Raw genomic sequence first — 17,261 nt, forward strand, 5'->3', positions numbered from 1 at the left:
GTCACATCTGGGTTTATAATTGTCTCAGAATTATAACTTGAATAAAAACATGCTCAAGTAACCTGTTGTTAGATTAGAAACCCTAACTATATAGTTATAGAAGCTGGAAAATGCATTGCTTAAAGTTAGTGCCTCAGCACAAGTTTGACTTAAATAGCGTCAGAATGCACTTTATAGAGGATGACATCATCTGTGTATGTTACAAGATGATGTCCAGAGGATCGTCTTACATAGATGCGGACTAACATGCCATTCTAAAATTGTCACCAGAGTGATTGTTGAAATACACACACATGCGCGCACACACACACACACACACACACACACACACACACACACACACACACACACACACACACACACACACACACACACACACACACACACACACACACACACACACACACACACACACCATTTGACTGTAGTGAGATGACAACTCCTACCAAACTATCTACAGAACACAAGACTTAACACAAGGACCACAGCACATGTCTGGGTTTCATAGTATCATGCAGCACATTATAGCTGATGACATCAGCAGTGTCTTGTGAGCAGAAGATGGTAATAGGAGTGTTAAACATGCTATTCTAAAATGGCTTCTAGAATGTGTTCATATGTTCATAGATTAGTGCTAGGCTAACTGCCCTTGTGAGTCATTTTAAGCCTAGCCAATTACCCCATGTGAGAATCAAAGCATGCACTTTGTGTCTGTAAGGTAAACACTTTAGCCATTATATCAGCCTCTCACCCCTTACACCAAATTCTCACACTGTGCACTAACTGAACACAAACACACACACACCAGTTGAACACAGTGAAAATAGAACCCCTACCTAAATTTCTAGGGAACACAGTACTTAATACAAGCCCTACATGACAAGTATGGCTTTCTTAATATCAGACAACACTTTATAGCTGATGACATCAGCAGTGTCTGGTTAGAAGAAGATCGTAGTAGGTGTATCTCACATACTTTCTAGCTGAAGACATCAGCAGTGAATGTTGAGGAGCAGATGGTAGTAGGTGTGCCTTACATGCTGTTTTAAAATGGTTGCAGGAATGTGAAATAACTGACCACAAACACACACACACACACACACACACACACACACACACACACACACACACACACACACACACACATATACATGCACATGCTGTTCTAAAATGTTCTAAAATAGTTGCTAGAATGTGAAATAACTGAACATACAAACACACACACACACACACACACACACACACACATACACACTGTTCTAAAATGTTCTAAAATAGTTGCTAGAAGGTGAAATAACTGAACACACAAACACACACGCACAGACACAGGCACACACACATACACAAACACACACCAGTGACACAAAAGAAGTCTGGTTTTCACGCTGTCAGATAACACTTTATAGCCGAGTACGTCAGTAGTGTCTGGTAAGAAGAAGATGGTAGTAGGAGAGTCTCACATGCTGCTCTAAAATGGTCTCTAGAATGTGAACTAACTGCACACACACACACACACACACACACACACACACACACACACACACACACACACACACACACACACACACACACACACACACACACACACACACACGCACACGCGCACACACACACACACACACACACATACCAGTTGAGTGCAGTGAGATTACAATCCACACCAAACTAGTTACACAAACTACAGAACACAGTAATTAACATAAGCACCATGACACAAGTCTGACTTTTACACTGTTGCTGGACAATTTATAGCAGATATTATCATTATATGTTTGGGAGAAGATGTTGGGAGGCCTGTATGAAATGGATGTGTAGGTATGACTGTCAAAATATTTGTTCTCCATGGGACTGGATTGCTGACAGTAGGAAACAGACTCATGCTTTCCTGACTGTGCACAAACACACACATTCATACAAATGCACACATAATGTGGATGGTGTGGTAAGTTAACCCACAATGTGGATGGTGTGGTAAGTTAATTCACAACTAGATAGTTTGTTCACCAACTAGATAGTTTGTTCACATCTGCAGAAAACAGTAGTTAATAATTGTGCCATCCCCAAAGTATGCGTTCGCCTTGTCATACTGGTTTTTATACATCAGGACATCATCATTTCATGATGTGGGTGTCATATCTTCTCATGACAGTGGTGTGCAAAGTGTGGAATTTGAAGTTTCTTTTGTGATTCCAACATGCAGCTATACTTTTACAGAGAGCTTCTCAAACTAGATGCAATAAGCTGTCAGGAATGCATGTTGCAGAAATGATCCTATGATCCTATGAAATATGCACCTGTTTCTGAATATGTTGTGTACATTAAACTTTTACAGTCACACACACATACGCATGCACACACACACACACACACACACACACACGCACACACACACACACACACACACACACACACACACACACACACACACACACACACACACATGTTTTGTGATCAGCATGTATGTAACTGTGTATGTACATGTGTTCATATTTGTGATGAATTCATTTCCACATTAAGAGATGTTTGAAACTATCTCAATGTCTATTGCAAGTATAAAGGTTTAGATGGTGTAACACTGCAGTTGTGTTATTTATTTTTGTAGTGTAGTTGACATTTGGGAACTACTACTGACATATACATTTTCAAGTGCATGAGTACAGAGCACACATGAGTCTGAGTAAATATGTGTTCAATCACTAACAAGTGCCTTTCTTTTGGTTGTGTTTTTATATGGATTATAATGTGATGAAGACTAACTGGGCACTAAACATAATAATACATGCCAATTAGCTATTAACATAGTGCACCACCGAGCAACTTGTTTGTGTGATCAATGTGAAAGTGTTTGCTCATGCAAGATTCACATTTAATGCATTCAACATGAACTTGGAAATTACTTATGCATATATACTAGGGTAAACCTATCTGACAGATACTGTGGTGTTCATACTGTAGTTTATATTGGAAATGTGTCATATTTTTTATAGCATTAATGATTGTTACTATTTCCTTCCCCGTTTGCACAGAGTTAAGCAAAGATCAAACTTAGGTCTCTGCTCAAAGTGAAAATTGTAATATTTCCATTGGTTCACCTTCCTTCACACAAACATGCTAAATGGTAAGGCATGGCAGTCAGCATTTTGGACAGTAGTGAGTGTAAGAAAAACACCTGCTGCCTAGCTTTCCCTGTGGCAGCAGGTATAAGAGCAGGCAATTCATATTTTCAGAATAAGTGCCAAATCCAGCTCAATCTAATTTTTTGCATAAGTTTTCAGGATGGCATTACATAAGTAAATGTGACAATTTTTGCAAATGTGAGAGTCATGACTTCAGTGAAATATTGTATAAAAATTGACATCAGTCAATTGATTTATGTGAACAATACACATATGGATTTGCATTTTTATACATTCAGCAGTCTAAAGAAATGTTATAATAAATTTATAATAGCACCTTTACACTGCTTTAACTGTGTGTTTCTTTAGCTCAATGACTTTAAGCCGCATTTCATGGTGGTAACTGCATTATGCCATAGGATAGGTAGAGCCATTCACTGCCACTTGGCATTGGTGTACAATACCAACACAGTGGACAAAAATTCAAGGCCTTTATTAGGAATTTATTATTTATGTGTCTGGTGTTTGGTTTTGTTTTTTTTTTACCAAATTAAAGGTGTGAAAATGGGGTAGCTAGGAAAGTGGTGAAATGAGGGGCAAGCAAGGTATAGAACAAAGGGGAAGCAATAAATGAATGTGCAGGAAGGAATTAGAAAAGAACCATATATGTCTACTTCTTAACCAGTGTAATATGAACATGTATATAAAATTGGATGACTTTGGAATGTGACCACAACACATATGGGTGACAACACAGTCATGTTGTATAGCCAACTGGGCCAATTCAAGTGTGTCAAGAAGAGACATGCAAAGTGGAGAGCTATGTATGGGGCTTTTTTGGGGGGAACAGGTGCCAAGTGTTGTAATTTTATTTCAGTAAGATAGGAATGTTGGATAAGGGACATAGGTATGTCAAGATCAGGTAAGTAGGGTAGGTGAGAAAGCAGGTGCAGACAAACAGGACAGACAAGGCAGAGACAGGGATGGTGAGGGACACAAAAGCCTGAGGGTACCATGATTGGGGACAGAGAGGGGACACCATAGGTCCTTACCTGTCAAGCATGGGGACAATGAGAATCTAGTCCTCACTCTCATAATTCTCATCACTGTCTCCTTCCTTAGCTTCCTGTCAGAGTGATTGACATTTTTGTTTTCTCAGCATTCCAATGAGCATCTTCTCCATATGACTGAGGTGTGCACCAATGTACCTTCTACGACCTCCTGCCCCATGCCTGGTAGCTCAATCGGGTGACAAAATCCCCACCTCTACCCACTAATTTAGTATGCATGTATGTATTACTTACGGGATTTGAACCCACAACATCTGAATACACTATTACAATTGACTCCTACAATAACCTTGGGCCACAGAATGAAACATGCATGCTTGCTTTTACAGTTAAGAAATGCATTAAACACAAAAAAAGAAGATAAAGTGCTGTGCAAAACCAGAAACACAATCCTTCAGCACTACGAATGTCACCAAGTAAGCACAAGCAGGCAAATCTTCCCAAAACAGTTTTATTGCAGCAATAAACGCTCTCCAAAGTGCATTAACGATAGCAGCATCCACAATACATTTTCGTCACTTACTTCATCAGATAATATGACAAAACACCAACAGTCTTATATACCCTCACCTAATTCAAACCAACCAATAAAAAACATCTCATGTGTTAAAATACTATGTTCTAAAATTTTATCTAAATAAATATACCATATCATTGTTTAATATATACATCATAAATAACTATAGCAATCTATCTATACTTTAAAAGTAAAATAAATTTATGAAACATTAATCATACACTATTATAAATACATAAATAAAATAACATATTTTTATTACTTTAAAATAACTCCCTCTAGTCGTAATATTAATATTTAATTTAAAAGACTGAATGAACTAATAATTGTTTAATATAAATAAAATCATATAAATGATGTTTTTTTGTGTGTGTTTGTATGCTGTTGCTACAGCCTAGCTGCCCTTAATTTAAGAACTGGGGCTAGGGAAACTGCATCATTTAAACCAGGGAATCTACTGGCCTCTAAGTAAATTTGCCAGTATAATTCCCTGTACTCAATCTTGGTTTCCCACATACCACCCCTCACATCTTTAGGAATTTCTTCAAGTATAAAAAACTTATAGTTCACCCTGTCACATTGTATACTGTGTTTATATAAAGCATTATTAATATTCTGTGTTCGTATAGCATTTAAATGCTCGTATATTCTCCTTTTTAATTTTCTCTCTGTTTTACCTATGTAAAATGCTTGACATGTACACAAAGCTAAGTATATTACACCCATACTTTCACAATTACTGTATTGTTTCACTGTAATAATCTTGTTCCTAGAGGTTAAACTAGACGTGTCCAACCTGTGGCCCGCGGGTTGCATGCGGCCCTCAGAGCTCTTCCATCCGGCTCTCAACCTCTAACTGCAACATCGATGTACGCATGCCCCAAAACACTTTTTTGTTTTGTGTTTTTCGCTCCCATGACCTGTAACGCTAATGTTGGTGTGCGCATGCACCAAAGCACCCTTCTAGTTTTGTTTTTGAGCCAAAAAAGGGTCAGTGTGTTTACGCTAGTATTTTGCGCCAAACAATCAGTGTGTGTGTGTGTGTGTTCTCGCTGAAGAGGGACTCATGTATGGATCTGCCGCTGTTGCCTTTGAAAGAGACAGCAATTATCAGTGTTAATAGGTAAGTACGGAGTGAGTGAGTGCATGCATGAAAACAGAACTGTGTCCATGAAAGTAGAAGAAGAGTGTGTGTGTGTATATGTGTGTATATGTGTGCATGACAGAGAGAGATGCATGCACAAAGAGGCTAACGATGATCAGTCTAACTACTGAACACAAACACGTTAGCTCACAAATACATCATACATTAAGAGTACACTTTCATTAAATTGTGGCTTTCCTGACAGGGAGAGTGTTGTATTGAACATACCTCTTAACTGTATGGATTTTCAAAGAATATCTGGATTTTTGCCTCATCTACTAATTTGTGCCATTTGCTTAGGAAATAAAAGTAGTCATCCAAGGTAATGCAGTTCCAGGGAGTAAGAATGAGACAGCAGCCTAGGGTTAATGGGTCAGTAGTGGACTGACTATGTGGGACTGTAGCATATGAAGTTGTATTGTTTTTTTCAGACAAACAGAAAAGCACCTAGTACTGCTTTTTCATTGGTGGGTTCTAAGCAGTGGTAGATTAGACAACAGTAAGCATAGCTCTGACGGATCATCAATACTGGCAAATCAAGTGGGCACAATGTCATTTTTTAAATGTTGGGGATTTTAGTGTGTATGTGTGTGTTTATGTGTTGGGAGGGCTGCAACAGTAGATGATTATTAAAGACGGAGACTTACGGACTGTGGAGAATATGTTTCTTTGTTTCAAAACCTAATAATAATGTTACTGAAAAAATGTAGTAAGTGGGCTTAGAAATATAGTTTAATTAAACAAAGTGTACTTTCAATTTACAGGCCATAATTTAATTTATTTCAGATAGTCCAGATACTGGTAGATTGTGTACCATTAGACTTAATTAGGGAGAAATGTCATTCTGGGGAAATAAGCAGCCCTAGTTCCAGTGAAAGCTCTGTGGTTGCTTGCAGTTAGGAAGTTGCAGGATGTTTCTGGGTGTGTAATCAATTTAACAGTTTTAAAGGTGTTTTCCAAAAATAAATAAAATATATAATAAATAATCCTCTCTACACCTTGAGCTATTGACAAAGTCTGGGAATTTGTTTTTTTCAAAAGCGAAGGTCAGCATTACAGCTCAGTAAACTGTCAGTCTGTGAGTAACTTCTGCACAAATTAAAATGTCTGAATGTCAAATGGCTTTAGATTGGAGGGAAGTTTAATTTTATTTATTTTATTTTATTTTACATTTGTTTACTGGTTTGTGTACCAAATTACAAAGGGCAAGTGTCTTTAACCCACCATTACACCCCAATTAAGAAACTTGGAAATTAATATTGAGTATGAGTTAAGGAACTATTTGAATAAGCACAGATTTCCTCCAAATTTAACACACAGTGAGAAAGATATGTTACAAGATTTAAAAGAAAACAAACAAGTGAGGGTTATGAGGCCAGACAAGGGAGGGGGGGATAGTTATCAGAAATAACATTATGTATGAGGCTAAGATGTTAAAAAAATTGCAAGATGATATGAAATATAGAGAGGTGTCTAACAACCATATTAATATAGCCTATAAAAATATATATATGACATTAAATGATGTATTGCTAGAGGGTTTCATTGATAAAAAATTATTTGAATTTTTATATAATCCTCAGCCAAGGGTTCCATCAATTTTCGGAATACCGAAAATTCATAAGAATATTCATGATCCACCCCTCAGACCTATAGTAGCAGCTGAAGGTTCAGCTACTACTTTTTTAGCAAAATATTTAGATACAAAATTAAAAGACCTGGTCATGGAAAATGAAATTATCTTGAAGGATTCTTGGGATTTTTTGAGAAACATTACTCAAGAAATATACAATGAAGATGTTATGTTTGTTACTATTGATATAGTAGATTTGTTTGGATCTATTCCTCACAATATAGGAATAGAATGGATGGAGGAATGTTTGAGAGAAGTAGCGTGCTTGAGTAATGATGAAACACATATTTGTTCTACACTTATGGATTTAGTATTATAGAACAATTTTATTTTTTTTTCAAGGATAATTTTATCAACAGGTTAGTGGTGTGGCCATGGGTGCTAGGTGTGCCCCTACGTATGCAAATTTGGTGCTACTTATATGGGAAAATAAATATATTTTAAACAGTAAATATAGAGAATGTTGGATGTTGTACAAACGCTTTTTGGATGATATTGTTATTTTTTTGGAAAGGAACATTCCAGTTATTTTTGGAATTCTGCCAATGCATAAACTGAGTCCACTGAATTTCTGAGATTTACATACAACATAGGACATAAGGAAATAGATTATTTAGTTGTCACCATATATAAAAAAGAGAACAAATACAAATCAAAAGTGTTCAGAAAACAAACGTATTCTAATTCCATTCTACACTTTGACAGTGCTCACCCCTATCATCAGAAAAAATGTATAATCAAGGGCCAGTTTGTAAGAATAAGCAGAATGACCTCAAATGAGGAAGAATTTATTAAAGAATGTAACAACTTAAGTAATATGTTTACTGAGAGAGGTTATCTGGGCCCTTTGATTATTCAAATTAAAAATGAAGTTATAGAAAACAAAAATGGAAAAAAACTAAGTGTAATGCTGCTCAACGCCAGAAGTCTAAATCTCAAGATGCAGGCACTTGATGCACTCCTCAGCATGGAGAACATCAACGTCTGTGCAGTAACTGAAACCTGGTTCAAGGCTCCTGAGAGCACTCCAGCGCTACCAGGCTATACCTCGTATCATGCTTTTTAGCCCCAATACCCAGGCCGAACCACAAAGGGAGGGGGAGTGTCCATATTCATAAAGGACACCCACACCTCCAGGTTAGTAGCAACACATGAAGCATCAGAGACCATACAGGTGCAACTAACCATAGGCAAAACTGCTATACAACTGGTAGCATTTTACAGACCACCCTCCCAATCTCAAGAACCCTACTCAGCCTTCCTGAAGACATTGGAGGATATGAATGTATCACAAAATACCATCATACTGGGAGACTTCAACTACCCAAACATAGATTGGGTACATTATTCTAGCCCTAATACCAAAGGTTCCTGGAATTCATTAATTCAAATGCACTGGAACAACTAGTCACCTCTCCCACTAAGGGAGATAATATACTAGACCTGATCATCACAAACATGGGAACAAAATGCTCCACACCAGAAGTATACCCCTCACTAGTGAGATCTGACCACAAACTAATCACCCTGGATATACATATCCCACCTCCACCCCCAGCACAAAAGACCACAGTGAAAGACTTCTTAAAAGCAGACTTCGCTCTTCTTAAGACTGAGATGGCATCCTTTAAGCCCACTGTGCCAGTGGATACCACATCCCACAATGCCGAATCCTTCACAAATGCTTTCTATGGACATCTCCAAGAATGCATGGATCATGCAATCCCAAACAAATCCAAGTCCCTCTCCACCAACTATAAGTGTCCTGTCTGGTGGACCTCAGCCATAAACAAATTGTATAACAAAAGAAGGAAGCTACTGCACGTCAGAGCGAAATCCCATGAAGGGAAGACATCTCCGATCAACATTAGCAGAAAACTACGTTCTGTCATAAAAACATCCAAGGCAAACTTTGAGAGAAAAATCGCTAAGGACACTAAAGATAACCACAAAGCCTTCTTCAGCTATGTTAGAAACCTCATGAAACCCTCAGATATGCTCAGAGTTGGTTCACAACAACAAAAAATACACTGAACCCACAGATATTGCTAACATTCTGGCTGACAGGTTCAGTGCAAATTTCTCGCCTCCTTCACCCCCAAAAGACAAAATACTTATCCCAGCTGAATGTAATCTCCCTGTCATCTCAGATGTCCAAGTGAGAACCGCCCTAAACAAAGCAAAAAACACAGCATCAATGGGACCTGACGGTATCCCGGGGTGCGTGTTACGTGAACTCCAAGAGGAGCTAAACCCACACATAAAAATGCTATTTAACCTTAGCCTTACTTCGGGATATGTACCTGAACACTGGCGTATAGCAACAGTGGTCCCACTCCACAAGGGGGGTGCCTCTACAGACCCTGGAAACTACCGCCCCATAAGCTTGACTAGCCTGGTCTGCAAAGCTATGGAAAGAATCATTATGGAACTCATAAACGGAGATATAGGGGACCTACAGATGCTTGACCCCACCCAGTTCAGCTTTGTAAAGGGCAGATCCTGCCTTTTAAACCTGGTTGACTTTTTCGAAACAGTCACTAGAGCCATTAATGAGGGCAAAGCAGTCCATACAGCATACCTGGACTTGGCTAAGGCCTTCGACACAATACCCCACTCAGGCATCATAGATAAGCTAAACAGCTTAAAAGTAAACCCTTATGTCACTAGATGGGTTGCAAACTGGCTAAAGGACAGAACCCATAAAGTTAAAATCGCTGGAGCAATGTCAGACTTAAAGCCAGTCACAAGTGGTGTCCCACAGGGATCTGTCCTGGGACCCCTCTTGTTCGGCATTTATTTCTCAGATGTTCAAGCAAATATGGGAGGGCTGTGGTTGACAAAGTTCGCAGATGACTGCAAACTAGGCGCCATAGTCGATACACCAGCAGATACACACATCCTACAAAAAGGCCTCACTGAAACGGACAACTGGTGCCGTAGTCACGGCCTTAAACTAAATGCCAAAAAATGTATAGTCATCCCTTTTGGAAAAAACAAAGTACCCACAAATTATCACATAGACAGCAACCCACTGAGTACGGAAAAAGTAATCAGAGACCTAGGGACCCAAGTAGACAGCGACCTCTCATTTGACACCCACATGCCAAAGTGGTTAGAAAAACATTCTACCTTGCACACCTCATCATGAAGGGTTTCACATCCAGATCCAAGGATGTCATTGTACCCCTATATTCCTCCCTCATCAGACCCATGATTGAGTACAATGCCCCATTTGGTATGTACCTCACCCGGCACTTGCAACAGCTGGAGAGACCACAAAAGTACCTCACCAAAAGGATCAAGGGTCTCCAACATATGTCTTATTCTGCTAGACTAAAGAAACTTCAGCTCTATTCAGTAGCATACCGCCTGCTCAGAGGTGATCTCTGCCTGACGTACAAGGCCATGTCCAATCAGGATCTGATGGACATGCTTAACCTCAAAAAATCCAAATCCATCAGGACCACGAGAGCTAAAGACTTAAACCTCGGCACGAGTATGAATAGGACATGCTGGAGGGATAGATTCATAACCCAGAGGCTTCCCATGGTTTGGAACAGGATCCCAGTTCGTATTAGGCAGAGCCCCTCACTGACTCTCTTCAAGAGAAATCTTGATGAGTGGATGGGAGATCGTAAGTTTACCCCAGGGGTCACATCTGTGTCACTGCTAGACAGGGGCACAGTAAACTAATTCTATTATATAAGGGGACCTTCACTGTGTCACTACTAGACTCTACTCAATGCCAGAAGTCTAAACCTCAAGATGCATGCACTCGAAACTCTGCTTAGCATGGAGAACATCGATATCTGTGCAGTAACAGAAACCTGGTTCAGGGCTCCCAAGAGCACCCCAGCACTACCAGGTTATACCTCATACCATGCTTTTCAGCCCCAAAACTTGGACCGAACCCCAAAACGAGGGGGAGTATCGATATTCATCAAAGATACCCACACCTCCAGGTTGGTGGCAAAGCACGAAGCATCAGAGACTATCCATGTGCAACTAACAATGGGTAAAACTGCCTTCCAGTTTATAGCCTGCTACAGACCACCCTCCCAAACCCAGGAACACCACTCGGCCTTCCTGAGAACACTGCAAAATATGAAGGTCTCTCCAAACACCATTATATTGGGCGACTTCAACTACCCAAACATAGACTGGGAGCATTACTCTAGCTCCAACACCCTAGTCCAAAGGTTCCTAGAATTTATAAACTCAAATGCTATGGAAAAACTTCTTACCACTCCCACAAGAGGGGAAAACATACTGGACCTGATCATCACCAACATGGGGACTCTATGCTCCATACCAGAAGTGTATCCCTCACTGGTAAGATCAGACCATAAACTAATCTTACTGGATATTCACATCCCGACCCCACCCCCTGCCCAGAAAACCACAGTGAAAAACTTCTCTAAAGCAAATTTCACACTCCTCAAAACCGAGGTGGAATCCTTCAAAGCCTCCGGGCCTGTGGAAAATACGGCCCAGACCGCAGAATCCTTTATAAACGCATTCTATGAACACCTTCAGGAATGCATGGATCATGCAATCCCAAATAAAACCAAGACCCAATCCCCCAAAGGCAGACGTCCTGTCTGGTGGACCCCAGCCAGAAAAAAACTATACAATAGAAGGAGGAAGCTACTAAATGATAGAGCAAAATCCCAAAAAGGGAAGGCATCACTGATCAGTATTAGCAAAAAACTACGGGCACTCATAAAATTGTCTAAGGCCAGCTTCGAGAGAAAAATTGCACAGGACACTAAGGATAATCACAAGGCTTTCTTTAATTATGTTAGGAACCTGGGTGGTAATTCCCAGATATGCTCAGAATTAGTCCAAAATGACAAAAAATACACCAAACCCACAGACATTGCCAACATCCTAGCTGACAGGTTCAGCGCAACCCCCCCCCCACCAAAAGGGCAAATATCTTTCCCAGCAGAGTGCTGCCCCCCTGATATCTCAGATGCTCAGGTAAGAGCCGCCCTCTCCAAAGCAAAAAACACAGCATCAATGGGACCAGACAGTGTCCTGGGCTGTGTCCTACATGAACTCCAAGAAGAGCTAAACCCAAACATAAAACTACTGTTCAATCTCAGCCTTACTACAGGATATGTGCCCAAAGAGTGGCGTACAGCAACAGTGGTCCCTCTCCATAAAGGTGGTCCCTCAACGGATCCTGGAAACTATCGCCCCATAAGCCTGACTAGCTTGGTCTGCAAAGCCATGGAAAGGATCATCATGGACCTCATAAATAAAGATATTGGGGACCTACAGACACTGGATCCTACCCAGTTCGGCTTTGTTAAGGGCAGATCCTGCCTCTTAAACCTGGTTGATTTCTTTGAAACAGTCACCAAGGCCATTGACGAGGGAAGGTGGTCCACACAGCCTACCTGGACCTCGCAAAGCCTTCAATACAATACCCCACTCGGGCATTATAGATAAGCTCACCAGCTTAAATATAAACCCCTATGTCACTAGATGGATTGCAAACTGGCTCAAGGACAGAACCCACATGGTTAGAATTGCTGGAGCCATGTCAGACTCCAAACCAGTTACAAGTGGTGTCCCACAAGGCTCAGTCCTGGGACCTCTCTTGTTCGGTATATATTTCTCGGAGGTACAGGCCAACACGGAAGGACTGTGGCTGACCAAGTTCACAAATGACTGCAAACTGGGTGCCATAATCAACTCTTCAACCGACACAAGCATCCTCCAAAATGGCCTCATAGAAACAGACAACTGGTGCCAGAGCCATGGCCTCAAGCTAAATGCCAAAAAGTGTATAGTCATCCCCTTTGGCAAAAACAAAGTGCCCACAAATTACCACATAGGTGGTAATCCATTAAGTACAGAAGAAGTAATTAGGGACCTGGGGACCCAAGTTGATAGCAATCTCTCATTTGACAACCACGTGGCCAAAGTGGTTAGAAAAACATTTTATATAGCCCACCTAATCATGAAGGGATTCACATCTAGATCAGGGGAGGTCATTGTGCCTCTTTACTCATCCCTCATCAGGCCCATAATTGAGTACAATGCCCCTTTTGGGATGTACCTTACCAGACACCTGCAGCAACTGGAAAGACCCCAAAAGTACCTCACCAAGAGGATCAAAGGGCTCAAACAGATGCCATATGCTGCCCGGTTAAAGAAACTCCAGCTCTACTCAGTGGCATACCACCTGCTCAGAGGCGATCTGTGCCTGACGTATAAAGCCATGTCCAGCCTGGAATTAATGGACATGCTGCACCTCAGAAAATCCAAATCCCATCAAGCTATGCACTCGAGAGACTTGAACCTCAGCACTGAAATAAATAGGACATGCTGGAGGGACAGATTCATAACCCAGAGGCTCCCTTCACTCTGGAATAAAATCCCAGTCCAGGTTAGGCAGAGTCCCTCATTGACTCTCTTCAAGAGGAATCTTGATCAGTGGATGGGAGATTGTAGGTTTATCCCAGGTATCACTTCTGTGTCACTGTTACATACACTGTTCATTTTGCCTCCAGTGGGTATAGTGATGTGCATGTACATAATGAGAAGATGAAGTTGTTAGAGGACAGGGAGACTTCATTGAAACCGATTTTCTCTAGCTCTATATCTGAGACAAGGGAAGCTGATACTTTCACCACACAGGAAACATCTATAAGATACGTGACTTCATTTAATTTGAAAACACCTTTAATTAAGCAGATTATTAGTAACAACTGGTTAATTCTTATGGCTAGTGATGAGTTGAAAGCTAGTCTAGGCAATAGACCACACTTTGCCTATAGGAATATGAGGACTTTAAAGAGTGTCCTATGTTATAAAGACTTTCCTATCAATACCTATGTTCCCACTTCATCTAAATTTGGTATATTTAAATGCCATAGCTGCTCCTGTTGTGAAAATATCTTTTGTGAAAACAGTGACCATTTTGTGCATCCAGTAACTAATAAGATATTTAAGTTTCACACATTTGCAACATGCATCACTACACAAATAGTATATCTAGCCACCTGCGTGGCATGTGATTCCTTCTATGTAGGCAAAACTACACAGAAGTTGAAGGAAAGAATTACAGAACATAAATCAGATATTAGGAGGCACGTAGATAGAAATGCACTCTATAAACACATTTTGGATTGTGGAGATGGACATACATTTAAATTTAGGGCTATAGACTCTATACATCCTTCGGTTAGAGGTGGGGATATAAATAATGCCCTTGAAACTAAAGAATATAGATGGATTTTAAGACTGGCTAGTGACTCACCTCCTGGCCTAAACAGTATGGTTAGTATTAAACCTATATTGATTAAGCTTAGTAGAACTAAGCTGTGATTTGATCTATATTTTTCTTATCATTATTTTTTTCTTGTATTTTTATATATTTTTTATATATTTTTTAAAAAAATTTTTGTATTAAGAGCTTTTAATATATGTCTTGTTATGCCTTTAATGTGGGTCATATGATTTTGGCTGTCGGTCATGTGACTATCTTGGGACCTATATATATTGAGAATGTACTCATGTATTTTAGTATTGAGAAAGGATTATTTCCGAAAGCTTTGCTCGCTATTAAAGTGGTTTTTTACTGACGTCCTGGTTTTTGTTAAACTTAATTTTAACACACATTACAGATTTTTACATGACTCTGGACTTTAACTTTTATACTAATGAACCTACAAAATGCACTAGGCGTGCCTTATCTCTCTTTGCCACAGAAACAACTTTGCAGCAGGAAAGCAAATCATGTGCCTACAAGCAATTTCAATTTCCTTTCACAATATTAACAAGACATATTCACATGTACAGTCTCATTTTTTTGTGCATGTGTGGTTTCCATATTTAGTGTAATGATTGATCGCACAACTATTTATGAATATGTTTGCACCAATGCAGCTCTGTCTTCATTTTGTATTGTGTTCATTTTTTTCTTATCTGTGTCGTACTTTCAGACATACAGTTTATAGTGCATTTTGTATTATTGTGCTTTAAATGTATGATAAAAAAATGACAGTGAAAATCATTTTCAGCAAAGGCAGGAAAATTTAGCTATTAGTGAGCAAATATGATATGTGTTGTTTAATTCCATTTAAAAGGTTGCTAAAGTTACTTCTATGCATTGTAAGTGTATTCTGGGTGGCACACCCAATGCAGGTAAGGTAGTCTGAATAACAGTTGTGTCTTTCTTCTCTAACCCATTAATCACTTTACAATTGCAATCCATTAGCAACTAACAGTGTAGTGCCAACACTATGTTTACACGTACTACACAGAGTAAAGTTTGGTATTCACCAATTCTAATGAGTTCACACCTCATTTGTATCTTCACTGTGCTCAGAAGCCTGAATCTACACTATAAAAAGTTGAGGAGACCTGTGTATTTGGAGAAAACAGAAGATTGTTATTCTTTCTGATTTACCTACAGAGAAGGCTTCTGATCTTGCTAAGCCATGATTGGATTTTTCAAGTACATTCTAGATTTTGCAACATAATTAAAAGCAAATAATGTATATGCAGTAGAAAATGGAACTTTTACCTGTATGTACTTCTTATAGTTTACTGTTGACATATGCATTTTTGGTAGGCATTTCTCAGACAGGTTATTAAATTTCACCACAAGTGCTATTGTTAAAATTATCTTACAATCTTCTACATTATTTCAGGGAAATATACTGCACTATGTGAATGATACAGCATGTTATGCTTCTAAGATGGCCCAGAGACACCACGATGAGAGTCGTGGACACAGTGAGAACTGGCTGGCAATCATATAAAATTGACTTTTCTGTTGTAAATGTGTGCATATTGTGAGAATTGTGTTGAAAGTATATATAATAATTGAATTATGTGATATTCCTTGGTTTGTACAAACTTTGATTTCTTTGTTGTATTGGGAGTGAGTTAGCCAACTAATATTTGTTTGTGGCCCCAATAAAAGTTGAGTTTCAAGAGGTTTTCTCTTGAAAGTGTGTAGTCATCCTGTTATTTCAGTGGAAAAAATACATTATGAAGGCAGTGTTCCTTGTTTTGGACAAAACATTGGTTTGTGTGTGAGTGTGATATGGTAGAACCACATAAATTTCAGGATTAATAGCTGAAATGTGTCTCCAGTGCTTTATGTTGAAAACCTTTGTGTGTATATAAGCAGGAATTTAGTTATGTGATATTTATGCGTTGTAGCCTTCTGTGTTTTATGTTACATAGGATTGTGGCACACAAGTGCACAAATCCACGTAAATATCCTTTTGGTGACTCTGAAAGTGACATCATAGTGCAGGCATTCAGTTGCCATGACATTGTTCTGCTTGAAAAAAGTTTGTGGGGCTATAGCTGCAAGAATGCAAATTTGGAACCAGTTAACAAAGAATGTCAATGCAGCAGGGGTTCGTACCACAACTTATGGTCAGGTATATCATTAAGTCACTTATATGAATTCATCAGACCAGAGGAAAACAGTTGCAGTTGCCTGTGAACAGCTGGCTATTGGGGGGGGGGTCCTGCTACTGAGCCACCACTGACATCAAATTAAGTGTTCCTGTCCAATATCAGAGATCCAAAGAGTTCAGTGTAAACTGCACACAAAAATGTGATGATTGACATTTGTACCAATGTGTCTGGGAGGACAAGTATGTGGCAGGAGGAATTTCCAGGTAAGCTTACATATGGCAAGTTTTAAGATTTGCTTGTATAGTAAAATATAGAAAAAAATTCAGTAATACTTCCTGTTTTGCTTTTTTTAATAAACCTAGTGATAATTTAATAGACTTAACAC

The sequence above is a fragment of the Protopterus annectens genome, chromosome 1.part1 (assembly GCF_019279795.1).
Source record: "Protopterus annectens isolate FY-2018-M chromosome 1.part1, PAN1.0, whole genome shotgun sequence".
Taxonomy (NCBI): Eukaryota; Metazoa; Chordata; order Ceratodontiformes; family Protopteridae; genus Protopterus; species Protopterus annectens.